Source organism: Nicotiana tabacum, chromosome 11 (assembly GCF_000715075.1).
Source record: "Nicotiana tabacum cultivar K326 chromosome 11, ASM71507v2, whole genome shotgun sequence".
NCBI lineage: Eukaryota > Viridiplantae > Streptophyta > Magnoliopsida > Solanales > Solanaceae > Nicotiana > Nicotiana tabacum.
In genome coordinates this window covers 54,385,011-54,401,356 of record NC_134090.1, presented here as the reverse complement: position 1 = coordinate 54,401,356, position 16,346 = coordinate 54,385,011, and positions in this window count along the sequence as shown.

The window sequence follows — 16,346 nt, the reverse complement described above, 5'->3', positions numbered from 1 at the left end:
TGAAATCTGACCTCAAATTGAGATCCAAATCCCCAAAATTTGAAAATCCTAATTTCTACCCAAAAACACCCAATTTCCCATGAAAAACTCTAGATTTTGAGATGAAATTATATAAAAAGATGAAGTAGATTGAAAGAAATGAGTTAGAAGTTGTTTACCTACGATTTGGGAAAGAACTTTTCTTTGGAAAATCTCCTATGGGGGCTTATGGTTTGAAAAATTGAAAGAATGAGTTGAAATCCTGTCAAAATCCCACCTAACAGGTCGCAGATGTCGAAATAGCGAAGCTCGCAAATGCGAAGGAACATCGCAAATGCGAGAACCATCACACCACTGCTTCCTTCGCAATTGCGAACAGCGACCTCCACAATTGCAGCAAAAAGATCGGAAATGCGATCAGTCCCCTCCCAGCTTGTACTTGCCTAGTTACTCTTCGCAATTGCGATGAGTTACTCGCAATTGCCACACTGACAGGCCTCACAATTGCGAACCATGATCTCGCAATTGCGAGATCAGAGACCAACACCAGAACTGAAACCTGCAACAATTTTTTCTAAGTCCAAAACACCCCGTAGCCTATCCAAAACTCACCCGAGCCCTCGAGGCTCCAAACCAAACATGCATACAAGTATAAAAACATCATACGAACTTGTCCGTGCTATCAAATCATCAAAATAAAATCAACAACTACGAATTTAACCTCAAATTCATGAAATTCTTTAAGAACATTGAAATTTCTATTTTCTCAACTAAGGGTCCGATTTATATCAAATCACTTCCGTTTTTCACCAAAATTCACAGTTATGACTTAAATACTATATCAAATGTGTACCGGGTTCCGAAATTAAAATACGGGCCCGATACCACCAATAACACACACCTTTTCATTTCCAAAAGTCTTTATATTTTCCAACAAAAAAATTTCTTTAAAAATTCTTTTCTCAGGCTAGGGACCTCGGAATTCGATTCCGGGCATACGCCCAAGCCCCATATTTTATTACGGAACCTACAGGACGGTTAAATTACTGGTCCGGATCCGTTTATCAAAAATGTTGACCGAAATCAATTTTAATCAATTTTAAAGGCTAAATTTCATATTTCTCAAATTTTTCACACAAAAGCTTTCCGATATCGCGCCCGGACTGCGCAAAAAATCGAAAAAAGATAAAAGGATGTTTTCAAGGCCTCAGAACATGGAAACGTATTCTAAAATAAAAGATGACCTTTTGGGTCATCACAGAATAAATAAGTAAAATAAAAACTAAAGTTAAATTATTTGCAACTATAAAAATATACCATTCTTTTTTAATAAGACTAATAAAAAAATTGTGTCACGTAAATTAAACAAAGCGTGCTTCTCTAGACAGGTAAGGCCCGGCCAAACCCTCTATATATTAGAAAATTGCTACTAGCAGACGCCATGTGAAGTTGGAAAGATCTTTAAGTCACAAGTCAAGGTCTTGAAGAAGCTATTATCATCTTAACTAGTATTAGTACTCGCGTGATGCGCAGATACAAACCATATCAAATTGTGATGTAGATTGTTTGAATCATTTGCAAATAACCTTAAAATATAAACCTTCTAGATAAAAATTATATAATCATTAGATATTAATTAAAAATCAGGACATAAAATTATTACTCAAATTTCATAGTGGACAACCCATTTTGTTTATATTTGTAACAACCTAATCCCTCAATTTTATTACTTTTTTCGTTTCGCTGTCAATATTAAAGAATACTAAACATGTTATGTTGTGATCTGTCTTGTTTGAGCACATTATAATTTTGAATTAGTCTAAAATATTAATGCATAAGTTCTTTGATTATCACGTTCCAAATGTATTGAGTTTGCTTATAATTATTTTTGTATTGCATGGAGTTAAATTTTCCTTATTTTCTTAGTTTTAAGATAAAAATTTAAATTTTTAATTTTCATAAGTAAAATTACCTACATTAGAAATTTATTTTGTATTTTAAAATTTTTATTTACTATCAATTTTATTTTTCTTAAATAAGACTTTAATTTTGTAGAATTATCCATAGTTCGAGCATTCTCATCATAATTTTAAGTACTTTCTGATCAATTCCAAATAGTCGTTCCTTTTCATTTCTAATAGCAAATTTTTAACTATTGTCTTTGATTTTGCTATTTTTTAATCTAATATATCGTCTTATTACGTTTTATGTGGCTTTTCAGTAACTTAATTGTAACTTCATTAATATCATTATCCACTATTATTCTTATAACCATGGATGCAAGCCTCCCGAAGTGAACCTAGGCGCTCAAATAATAATAAATAAATAAAAATGTAGCTCGAAATTTTTATATTAATTAAATTTGTTAATAATATTTTAAAGTACTATATATTTACTTTATTTTAATTTCTAAACTTATGTTTTATAAATATTCTCACATTATCTCTAATTTATTTTATTATTCAATATTTGTAGTTTTTGATTTTATCTATTATACTTGAATTATGTGGACATATCCATATTATGACCTTTCTTATCATAATATAAAAAACTTTCTCATCTTAAATTAAATAAGTATTACCCTATTTACTCTAAGATAAAAAAATTATTTTTTATTTTTTATCTATTTATTCCCTTTTTAATATTATTCAATACATAATATAACTGCATAGTCATGTGGCTTTTCATTAGCTTATTTGAATTTAGTATCTATTTCTACCACACTCATTCTAATATAATATAAAACAATTAAAAAATATTTCGATAGTAACTTTGACTTTATTGTTCATAATCCAAAATATGATTTTTCTTATCATATTTCAAAAAATAGATCTCATATCAAATTCAAATAATTCTTATCATTATATTTTCTAATTTGGACTGCATTTTCAAATAATTATGATGTGCTTTCAAACTTGAACTTACTGCACTCAAATCAGGTATTAATCATAGAAATATATTTTCTTAATTATTTGAATACATTATATCTAAATGGTTTAGTAATACTTTCATTGTCATTTTATTTCTTTATGTAATATTTTCAAAAATATAAAAATTATGAAATAAAAGAAAACTTATCATGCTGACAATGAATAACAATTAAATAGAAATCCTTTTTATTGGAAAGCTTTCAAAATCTATTTAGTATAAAATTGTGAGTTAATCTTAATTGATTTTCACCATAAATTAAATTTGCTCAAATCTAATTTGTCTTAATCCTGATTAGATTTTCTAAATCTATTTAGATTATATTTTAAAAGTCCCAAGTGGCAATTTCTCAATATGCCGCTTGACTTAAACTCATATTTTACTACCATTCTTTTAATATAACATAGATATAGAAATTTAGCAAAAACATTCAAAAATGATATACTTTTATCTTCAATTTTTTTCCTCAATTAAAATATTTATATTTCATTTCGATTCAAAATTTTCTATATTGATTCTATTTTTTTTATCTTTTACTAATTCAAATTTAATTTTTGTATCAAAATTCAAATTCTTTAATTTTAATTCAGATTTTCTTAACTTTCAATATAATATATTTATACATTCATTTTACTATGAAATTTTACACAACTATTTCATCTAGTGTTTAATCTAATAATAGACCAAAAATGTGCATATGCTCATACTTTATAATTCGCCAAAATCTTAAGGTTTTTTTTTTTTAGTTCTTGAAGTTTTCTTTTCCAATTGAAAAGCTTGGATTTTGATTTTGTTTTTCAATTCAAAAGCTTAGTAAGATTTGAGTTTATTTGGTCTAACAAAATAATAGAGAGAGAATATTAAGATTATTATTATTATTATTATTATTATTATTATTATTATTATTATTATTATTATTATTATTATTATTATTATTATTATTATAAATAATCAAAGATACATAAATCAAAACACATATATCGTAATGCATATGTTGTTATTTCAAACTTAAATTTTAATTCCCCTTTATTTTTAATATATAAGTATTGAGTTTTAATTTAATTTTTAAATTCTCTCTATCTATTTAATTATTTTTATGACTATATTTTTGTGACTACACTTATTAGATCCCTGAATTAGAGGCAAAATTTAAAAGTGATATACTTTTAATTCAAAGGAAAAAAGTTTTTTCAATTCAAATTTTTTTGTCTTTCGTTTCAAATTCATAAGTTTCTATATTAGTTCTATTTTTTTATATTTTACTAATTTGAATTCAATCTTTTATCCAAATGCAAATTATTTAATTTTAATTCAATTTTATAATCTTTTAATTTAATATATTTATTACATTTATTTTACAACGTAAAACTTGATTTGAACTACTTTAGAAAAGATGTGGATTTTGATTAAAGAATACTTGCGTTAATCAAAATTCGAATTTAATTTTTTTTATACAATTCAAATTATTTAATTCTAATTCAGATTTTCTTATATTTCAATTTCATATATTTATTACATTATTTTACTATAAAATTTTATATAATTATCTAGTGTTTAATAATAGATTAAAAAGTGCATATGCTCGTACTTTATAATTCGCCAAAATCTCAAGTTTTTTTTCATCCTTGAAGTTTTCTTTTCTGTCACGACTCAGATTTTCCACCCTCGAGAGTCGTGATGGCACCTACTTGTGGAAGTTAGGCAAGCTGAATATTATAAAATTATTACCTTTTTATTAAACATGTTCAACAATTTAAAATAATAAGTGATTAAACAGTGGAATAAATTAAATAACCGGAAATGCGGAAGACGAAAACTTAATAATTCAGCCAAACACTGCTACATAATTTGAAGTACAATACTACCCAGAATTTGGTGTCACAAGTCACGGACTGTCTAAGAATACTACAAATAAGGTCTGAATGAAATACATAAGTCTATCTTTGAATAAGTAAAAACAGAAAGAGAAAAGATAGGAGGAGATGCCAAGGCCCGCGGACGCCTGCGGGACTACCTCGGGTCGCTTGAATGGACTGAAGACAGCACCCTCACTGCGGTCCAAACGCTTCGGTATCGGTATCTGCACACAGTGAAAAGTGTAGTATTAGCACAACCGACTCCATGTGCTGGTAAGTGCCTAGCCTAACCTCGGCGAAGTAGTGACGAGGCTAGGACCAGACTACCAAATAAATCTGTGCAGTTAAATCATATACAACGGAAATAAAAGCAGATAATTACAGCTAAACTTGGGCGGGGGAAACATGTTGAGGGGAGTAACAGATAATAACAGAATAACAGTAGAAAAATGTAAGGAACACCATAAATCAATTACCAGCAAAAGATAAGGAAATAAGAAAACAAGTACACATGTAATACCGTTACAGGCGTGCAACCCGATCCTATTTCATATAGTACCGTTGCAGGCGTGCAACCCGTTCCCATTTCATATATTACGATTGCAGGCGTGCAACCCTCTCCCATTTCATATCTTACCGTTGTAGGCGTGCAACCCGCTCTCATTTCATATATTACCATTGCAGGCGTGCAACTCGCTCCCATTTCATTTATCAACACCAATCATAAAAGAATCCCGGCAAGGGAACAATAGTATAACAACAACAACCCGGTAAGAGAACAATAATGTAACAACAACATCCCGACAAGGGAACAATAATATTAAAACAACATCCCGGCAAGGGAATAATAATATCACAACAACGTCTCGGCAAGGAAACAATAATATAATTCTCATATGAAGCACGAATAAACCACAACGGAGTCATAAAATTACTATATAAGACTTACGGGTGTCACGACCCGGATTTTCCACCATCGGGAGTCGTGATGGCGCCTACTATTGGAGCTAGGCCAGCCAAGTATTAAAACATTTCTGATAACATTCGTAACAATATAAACAAAACGAGACAATTAAATAAAAGCAGAAGTCCTAACTTATATAGAAACTGAATAGAAATGCGGAAAGTTTAACATAATCCTCTACCCAAGATTGGTGTCACAATGCTCACGAACTTCTAAGATTTACTAAATACAATCGCCTGAAAGAAAATTTTAAACTGTTTGTTTCGGTACAAAAGATAACAAACTGAATAAGGAGATAGAGACTCCGGGCCTGCGGATGTCAGCAAGGCTGCCTCGGTGTCTCTGGACTGAAGTCAGCTCCCGATCAAATCCTACTGCTGACGTCCAAAAGCTGCTTCTGGATCTGTGCAAAAAGATGCACAGAGTGTAGCATCAGCACAACCGCTGGTAAGTGCCTGGCCTAACCCCGGCGAAGTAGTGACGAGGCTAGACAGGACCTAGCAAAAACAACCTGTGCAGATATATGCAATAAAAGGAAATATACAGAATTTAAACAGCTAAGAGGGGGGAAAGCATGCTATGGGAGCAAACAGTTTCAAATAGAAATCCTCAATAACTGAAAGAAGTAACAAAGCCAGAATGTCAATAAGAATAAAAAATCAACAATTTGCACGACATCACCCTTCGTGCTTTTACTCTCGTTCTCACCAAAACAATACACAGCATCACCCTTCGTGCTTTACGCTCTTCCTCACCCAAACAACAATCACAAAGCAAACAGGGTAAGGAAATCTATAACCTTGAAGTAAATCAAATAAGAACAAGTAATGAAAGAAATAACATAACTCGGATATCAACAAAGAATCATAAAGCAACAAATGCACGACATCACCCTTCGTGCTTTTACTCTCGTCCTCACCAAAGCAATCATATAAATAAAATATGCACGGCATCACCCTTCGTGCTTTTACTCTCTTTCCTCACCATAGTTAATAAAATCGGCACGGAATGGTACATCGTGCGGCACGACATCACCCTTCGTGCTTTACACTCTTTCCTCACAATAGCAAACAATGCACGACATCACCTTTCATGCTTTATCACTCTTTCCTCACAATAGCAAACAATGCACGGCATCACCCTTCATGCTTTATCACTCTTCCTCACCCAAGCAACAATCACAAACAAGGGGCAATGGAGTAGACAAATAATGATAGAAATCCCGGCAAGGGAATACAAATAAACAGCTAACTCCCAGCAAGGGAGCATAATTAAGTAGTTAAAACCCGTCAAGGGAACAATATCAATAATCCAAGCATACCAGCAAGGGAGATAGTCAACAAGACAACAAGCATCCCGGCAAGGGAGCAATTCAATAATTCTTTCTCTTTCTTTCACTTTTTACCTCTTATCTCACTTTACCACCTGAGCCAACGCTCCAAAGGGGTTCAATCATTTCATATACTTTCACGCTTTACAATATACTCGAGCCAATGCTCCAAGAATGTACAAATCATAATTCTTCCTCAAACTCTTCACATTATATGAAATTTATCAATTTAACAAGGAAGAGGTATCACAAAATCCGAATAAACACAAATAAGACTCACGGTCATGCTAGACTCCGGTGTATAGATACTCGTCACCATGCCTATACACCGTACTCAACAATTAGCAAATAGTAACCAACACTCTAATCCTATTCCCTCAAGCCAAAGTTAGAACAAACACTTACCTCGGTCCAAAGAATAGAGATCAACCCTCAAATACCGCCTTTCCTTTATAATCCGACTCCAAAACAACGTTATCTAGGCATAATTAATTCAGTAATATCAATAAAGACTCGATAACAAAATCCCATAGCTTAGATATGAAGTTCCTAGCATTCTTCCAAAAATACCAAAATTCGACCCCGGGCCCACATGGTCCAAACACGAGGCTCGGACTAAAACCCGATTACCCATAACCCCACAAGTTCAAATATATAATTTATTTTAAGATCCGACCCCAAATTGAGGTTGAATCACTCAAAATTCCCAAAAACCTAACTCTACCCAAAACCCCTAATTTCTACTCTAAATTAAATGTTTTAGGCTTAGGAATTCAATAGACATTGATGGAAAATGAAGAAAACGAGTTGAAATTTACTAACCCAAGAAGTATTGGTGAAAGAGAGCTTCAATAGACGCCTAAGGACCTTGGAGAAGAATGAGCTCGTGTGTTTTTATGAAAATCCCGTAGCTACTGTTTCTGAAGTTTTAAAAATTTAACTGGGCGAAATTTGCTCTATGCGATCGCGGAAGAGGGAATGCGATCACATAGAGTAAATGGGGCTGGGATATGCGATCGCAGACAAGGCAATGCGATCGCATAGAGTAAAATAGTGAAGGCTGGGCTAACACACTATGCGATCGCGGGAGGCACTATGCGATAGCATAGAACAAACTGAACCCCTAAAAATTTACATTATGCGATCGCGGATATAGCTATGCGATCGCATAGAACAAAGAACTGGGCAACAACAGACAGCAGATTCTGCAACATCTCTAAGGCTAAAACCACTCCGAAACACTACCGAGCCCTCGGGGATCCTAACCAAACACACACACTAACTCAACAATATCCTACCAACTTAACCATGCGATTAAATTTCCAAAATAACATCATAAACGAGGAATCAAACCTCAAAATCATCACTTTTTCATCCAACTTCATAAATTTTCAAACTTAGAGTTTTAGGTCCGAAATGCGTCAAATGACGTCCGATTTCAATCAAATTTCACAGGAAGCTCTAAAACCACATATAAGACCTGTACCGGGCGCCGGAACCAAAATACAGGCCCGATACCAATGCTTTCTAATTCGTTTTCATTTCAAATTTCCAAATAAATTTCAGAAAAACAATTTCTTTTAAAAATTCATTTCTCGGGCTCGAGACCTCGGATTTCGATTCCTGGCACACGCCCGAGTCCCATATATTTCTACGGACCCTCCGAGACCGTCAAATCACTAGTCCGGGTCCGTTTACCCAAAATGTTGACCAAAGTCAACTTTACTTATTTTAATACCAAATTTTAGCATTTTTTCACAGAATTTCACATATAAGCTTTCCGGCTACGCGCCCAGACTGCGCATGCAAATCGAGGCAACTAAAGATGAGGTTTTCAAGGCCTCGGAAGCACGAAAAAAAAAGGAGAAAACAGGTGATCACATTTTCCACCTCTAACAGACATAAGAAGGAAGTACCTGAGTCGGGGAAAAGGTGAGGATAACGGTCCCGCATATCGGACTCGGACTCCCAGGTCGATGCCTCAGGAGGCTGACCTCTCCACTAAACACGAACCGAAGGAAAACTCTTCGACCTCAACTGGCGAACCTGCCGGTCTAGAATAGCTACCGGCTCATCCTCATAAGATAAGTCCTTGTCCAACTAGATAGTGCTGAAATCTAACACGTGGGATGGATCGCCGTGATATTTACGAAGCATGGACACATGAAACACTGGATGTACGGCTGATAAGCTCGGTGGCAATGCAAGTCTATAAGCCACCTCTCCCACTCGATCAAGAATCTCAAATGGAACAATGAACCTAGGGCTAAGCTTGCCCCTCTTCCCAAGTCTCATCACGCCCTTCATAGGCGACACTCGGAGCAATACCCGCTCACCAACCATGAAAGCCACATCTCGAACCTTTCGATCTGCATAGCTCTTTTGCCTGGACTGAGTTGTACGAAGCCTATCCCGAATGATCCTGACCTTGTCCAAAGCCTCCTGAACCAAATCTGTACCCAACAACCGAGCCTCTCCCGGCTCAAACCATCCAACCAGAGATCGACATCGCCTACCATACAAAGCCTCATAAGGAGCCATCTGGATACTCGACTAGTAGCTGTTGTTGTAGGAAAATTCTGCTAAAGGCAAGAACTGATCCTACGTACCTCCAAAGCCAATGACACAACCTCAGAGCATATCCTCCAATATCTGAATAGTCCGCTCGGACTGCCCGTCCGTCTGAGGATGAAATGCTGTACTCAACTCAACCTGGGTGCCTAACTCTCGCTGGACTGCTTTCCAGAAATGCGAGGTAAACTGCGTACCTCGGTCCGAGATGATAGATACCGGCACACCATGAAGGCGAACAATCTCCCGGATATAGATCTCAGCTAACCTCTCGGATGAATAGCAGACTGCCATATGAATGAAATGCGCCGACTTGGTCAGCTTATCAACAATGACCCAAACTGCGTCGAACTTCCTCCGAGTCTGCGGGAGCCCAACAAAAAAGTCCATGGTGATCCTCTCCCACTTCTACTCGGGAAGCTAAATCCTCTGAAATAAACCACCAGGCCTCTAATGCTCATACTTAAGATAATTCAAACACCGAGCCACATAGGCAATGATATCCTTCTTCATTCTATGCCACCAATAATGCTGCCGCAAGTCCTGATACGTTTTCGCGGCACCCGGATGAATAGAGTACCGGGAGCTATGGGCCTCCTCTAAAATCAACTCTCGAAGCCCATCCACATTAGGCACACAAATTCGACCCTGCAATCTCAAAACTCCATCAGCATCTAAGGTAACCTACTTGGCACCTCCACGCTGTACCGTGTCCCTAAGGACACACAAATGGGGATCATCAAACTGTCGATCACGGATACGCTCTAATAATGAAGAACGAGCGACCGTGCAAGCTAATACTCTACTAGGCTCAGAAATATCCAACCTCACTAACTGATTTGCTAAGGTCTGAACGTCCAAAGCAAGCGGTCTCTCGCCGACCGAAATATAAGCAAGACTGCCCATATTGGCTGACTTCCTACTCAAGGCATCGGCCACCACATTGGCCTTTCCCGGGTGATATAGGATAGTGATGTCATAATCTTTTAACAACTCCAACCGCCTCCTCTGCCTCAAATTCAACTCCTTTTGCTTGAACAAATACTGAAGACTCTTATGATCCATGAACACCTCACACGCCACGCCATACAGATAGTGCCTCCAAATCTTCAACGCGTGAACAATGGCTGCCAACTCCAAATCATGCACTGGATAGTTCTTCTCATGAACCTTCAACTGCCTCGAAGCATAGGCAATGACCTTGCCATCCTGAATCAACACTACACCAAGTCCAATATGAGATGCATCACAATAGACTGTATAAGGCCCTGTACCTGTGGGCAAAACCAATAACAGTGCCGTAGTCAGAGCTGTCTTGAGCTTCTGAAAGCTCGTCTCACACTCGTCCGACCAGCTGAACTGGGCTCCCTTCTGGGTCAACTTGTTCATCAGGGCTGCAATAGATGAGAACCCCTCCACGAACCGATGATAGTAACCTGCTAACCCCATGAAACTCCGAATCTCTGTGGCTGATGCTGGTCTAGGCCAGTTCTTGACTGCCTCAATCTTCTTTGGATCAACCTGAATACACTATGTTGATACGACATGACCTAGAAATGCAACTGAGCTCAACCAGAACTCGCACTTTGAGAACTTAGCATATAACTGACTATCCCTCAAGGTATGAAGAACCACTCTAAGATGTTGCTCGTGCTCCTCCCGACTGCGGGAATATATCAAAATATCATCAATGAAGACTATCACGAACGAGTCCAAATAAGTCCTGAACACTCGGTTCATCAAATCCATAAAGGCTGCTGGGGCATTGGTCAACCCAAATGACATAACCAAGAACTCATAATGCCCGTACCGAGTGCGGAATGCTGTCTTAGGGACATCGGATGCCCTAATCCTCAACTGATGGTAGCCAGATCTCAAGTCAATCTTTGAAAATACCTTGGCACCCTGAAGCTGATCAAACAAATCATCAATCCTCGGCAGTGAATACTTATTCTTAATTGTAACCTTGTTTAATTGACGGTAATCAATGCACATTCTCATCGAGCCATCCTTTTTCTTTACAAACAGAACCGGCGCACCCCAAGGTGATACGCTGGGTCTAATGAAACCCTTCTCAAGCAAGTCTTGCAACTGCTCTTTTAACTCTGGTGGAGCCATACGATATGGCGGAATAGAAATAGGTTGAGTGCCCGGAGCCAAATCGATGCAAAAATCAATATCCCTATCGGGTGGCATCCCTGACAAGTCTGATGGGAAAACCTCAGGAAACTCACGAACCACGGGCACAAAATCAATAGAGGGAATCTCAACATTGGAATCACGAACATAAGCCAAGTAGGCCAAACACCCCTTCTCGACCATACGCCGAGCCTTCACATACGAAATAACACTGCGGGTAGAATGACCAGGAGTCCCTCTCCACTCTAAACGGGGAAAATTCGGTAAGGCTAAAGTCACAGTCTTGGCATGACAATCCAAGATCACATGATACGGGGACAACCAATCCATCCCTAATATAACGTCAAAATCCACCATATCTAAGAACAACAAATCAACACGGGTCTCAAGTCCCCTAAACACCACAACACAGGAATGATGAACCCGATCAACCACTATAGAATCACTCACTGGTGTAGATACATATACAAGAATACTCAAGGCCTCACTAGGCGTAACCAGGTAGGGTGCAAAATAGGACTACACATATGAATACGTAGATCCAGGGTCAAATAGCACTGAAGCATCTCTATCACAGACCAAAATAGTACCTGTAATAACAGCATCAGATGACTCAGCCTCTGGCCTGGCTGGAAAAGAATAACATCGGGGTTGGGCCCCACCTCCCTGAATCACATCCCTGGGATAATCGACTGCTGGCTGACCCCTACCTCTGGCGGTCTGAGCTCCACCTCTATGACCTCTACCTCCACCTCTATGTCCTTTACCCCCGCCTCTAGATGGCTGGGCAGGCCGTGGAGCAACTGGTGCCTGAATCATAGGACAAGGACCCTGCTGCTGAGAACTACCCGAAGCTTGAGGGCAAAACCTGGCAATGTGACTCATATCACCACAAGTGTAACAAGTCCTCGGCTGCTGAGACTGCTGACCCTGTCGCCCTAAATGACCACCTCGGAAACTCTAAAGCGGCAGTGCACTGATGGAAGCTGGTGGTGCACTGAAGGACTGCTGATCCAAATAATGCATCTGAGAGCCACGACCACCTGAGATACCATGTGATACCTGGAGAGCTGACTGAAAGGGCCTATGAGGATGGCCTCTACCATACGAATCTCTATCTCTAGACGAGGTACCACTGAATCTTCCTGAATGACGGGGCCTTTTATCCGATCCATGACCACCTCCCTATGATAGAACCATCTCAACTCTGCAGGCCACATTGGCCGCCTCCTAAAATGTGATCTCTCTCCCGGCCTCCTTGGCCATATGAAGACGAATCGGCAGAATAAGACCATCAATAAACCTTCTCACCCTCTCTCTCTCTCGGTGAGAAGTATGATGAGAGCATGGCGAGCTAAATCGATGAATCTGGTCTCATACTGGGTAACAGTCATAGAACCCTGCTGGAGGCACTCAAACTGCCTGCGAAGAGCCTCCCTTTGAGTGACTGGGAGAAACTTCTCCAAAAACAACTCTGCAAACTGGTCCCAAGTCAAAGACGGTGACCCTGCTGGTCTGGCTAAGCAATAGTCCCTCCACCAAGTCTTGGCGGATCCAGATAGACGAAAGGTGGCAAAATCAACTCCATTGGTCTCAACAATACCCATGTTCCGAAGAACCTCGTGGCAGCTATATAAGAAATCCTGGGGATCCTCTGAAGAAGCACGTTGAATGTGGTAGTAAATAGCTTAGTGAATCGACCCAATCTCCACAGAGCATCGGCGGACATAGCCGTACCATCGCCGGTCTGAGCCGATGTACCCGGCTGAACTACCGCTGCTGGTTGAACCATCGGAACCTGAACCTAGGGAGCTACCTACTCCGGAGTACATGTAGCAGGAGTATGAACTCCTCCCCCAGCCTGAGAAGTGGCTGGTGCTACTGGAAGCAAACCTTCTCCAGAGACGCTCTCTATGAAGCCTACCAATCGGACCAAAGCGTCCTGAAACACTAGAGTGGCTATGAAACCCTCTGGAACCTGAGCTGGACCCACCGGAGCTACTGGAGCTGGAACCTCCTCATCATAGTCAACATGAGGCGCCACCTCTGGAACTGCTGCTCGGGGCTGAGCTCTGCCCCTGCCTCGGCCTCTGGCACGGCCTCGGTCTCGCCCTCTGCCCCTAATAGGAGCTGCTTCTGGGGGCTCGGGCTGCTGCGCGGTCTATGAGGAAGCGCATGTCCTCGCCATCTGCGAAAGGACGGAGCAGGAAGACAATCAGTGTTTGAGAAACAGAACTGCACGACAAGAAAGAACAAATGTGAAGTTTTCTTAACTCAGTAGCCTCTGCGGGATAAATACAGACGTCTCCGTACCGATCCCTCAGACTCTACCGAGCTTGTCCGTGAGTTGTGAGACCTTAGTAACCTAGTGCTCTGATACCAACTTGTCACGACCCGGATTTCCCACCATCGGGAGTCGTGATGGCACCTACTATTGGAGCTAGGCCAGCCAAGTATTAAAATATTTCTTATAACATTCGCAACAATATAAACAAAATGAGACAATTAAATAAAAGCGGAAGTCTTAACTTATATAGAAACTGAATAGAAATACGGAAAGTTTAACATAATCCTCTACCCAAGATTGGTGTCACAATGCTCACGAACTTCTAAGATTTACTAAATACAATCGCCTGAAAGAAAATTTTAAACTGTTTGTTTCGGTACAAAAGATAACAAACTGAATAAGGAGAGAGAGACTCCGGGCCTGCGGACGTTAGCAAGGCTAGCTTGGTGTCTCTGGACTGAAATCAGCTCCCGATCAAATCCTACTGTTGAGGTCCAAAAGCTGCTCCTGGATCTGTGCAAAAAGATGCACAGAGTGTAGCATCAGCACAACCGACCCTATGTGCTGGTAAGTGCCTGGCCTAACCCCGGCAAAGTAGTGACGAGGCTAGACAGGACCTACCAAAAACAACCTGTGCAGATATATACAATAAAAGGAAATATACAGAATTTAAATAGCTAAGGGGGGGAGCGGGAAGCAAGCTATGGGGAGCTAACAGTTTCAAATAGAAATCCTCAATAATAGAAAGAAGTAACAAAGCTAGAATGTCAACAAGAATCAAAAATCAACAATTTGCACGGCATCACCCTTCGTGCTTTTACTCTCGTTCTCACCAAAACAATACACGGCATCACCCTTCGTGCTTTACGCTCTTCCTCACCCAAACAACAATCACAAGGCAAATAGGGTAAGGAAATCTATAACCTCAAAGTAAATCAAATAAGAACAAGTAATGAAAGAAACAACATAACTCGGATATGAACAAATAATCAGAAAGCAACAAATGCACGACATCACCCTTCGTGCTTTTACTCTCGTCCTCACCAAAGCAATCATATAAATAAAATATGCACAGCATCACCCTTCGTGCTTTTACTCTCTTTCCTCACCATATAATTAATAAAATCGGCACGGAATGGTACATCGTGCGGCACGGCATCACCCTTCGTGCTTTACATTCTTTCCTCACAATAGCAAACAATGCACAGCATCACCCTTCGTGCTTTATCACTCTTTCCTCACAATAGCAAACAATGCAGGACATCACCCTTCTTGCTTTATCACTCTTCCTCACCCAAGCAACAATCACAAACAAGGGGCAAGGGAGTAGACAAATAATGATAGAAATCCCGGCAAGGGAATACAAATAAACAGCTAACTCCCGGCAAGGGAGCACAATTAAGCAGTTAATACCCGGCAAGGGAACAATATCAATAATCTCAGCATCCCGGCAACGGAGATAGTCAACAAAGCAACAAGCATCCCGGTAAGGGAGCAATTCAATAATTCTTTCTCTTTCTTTCACTTTTTACCTCTTATCTCACTTTACCACCTGAGCCAACGCTCCAAAAGCGGTTCAATCATTTCATATACTTTCACGATTTACGATATACTCAAGCCAATGCTCCAAGAATGTACAAATCATAATTCTTCCTCAAACTCTTCACATTATATGAAATTTATCAATTTAACAAGGAAGGGGTATCACAAAATCCGAATAAACACAAATAAGACTCACGGTCATGCTAGACTCCGGTGTATAGATACTCGTCACCATGCCTATACACCATACTCAACAATTAGCAAATAGCAACCAACACTCTAATCCTATTCCCTCAAGCCAAAGTTAGAACAAACACTTACCTCGGTCCAAAGAATAGCGATCAACCCTCAAATACCGCCTTTCATTTATAATCCGACTCCGAAACAACGATATCTAGGCATAATTAATTCAATAATATCAATAAAGACTCGATAACAAAATCCCATAGCTTAGATATGAAGTTCCTAGCATTCTTCCAAAAATACCAAAATTCGACCCCGGGCCCACATGGTCCAAACACGAGGCTCGGACTAAAACCCGATTACCCATAACCCCACGAGTTCAAATATATAATTTATTTTAAGATCCGACCCCAAATTGAGGTTTAATCACTCAAAATTCCCAAAAACCTAACTCTACCCAAAACCCCTAATTTCTACTCTAAATTAAATGTTTTAGGCTTAGGAATTCAATAGACATTGATGGAAAATGAAGAAAACGAGTTGAAATTTACTAACCCAAGAAGTATT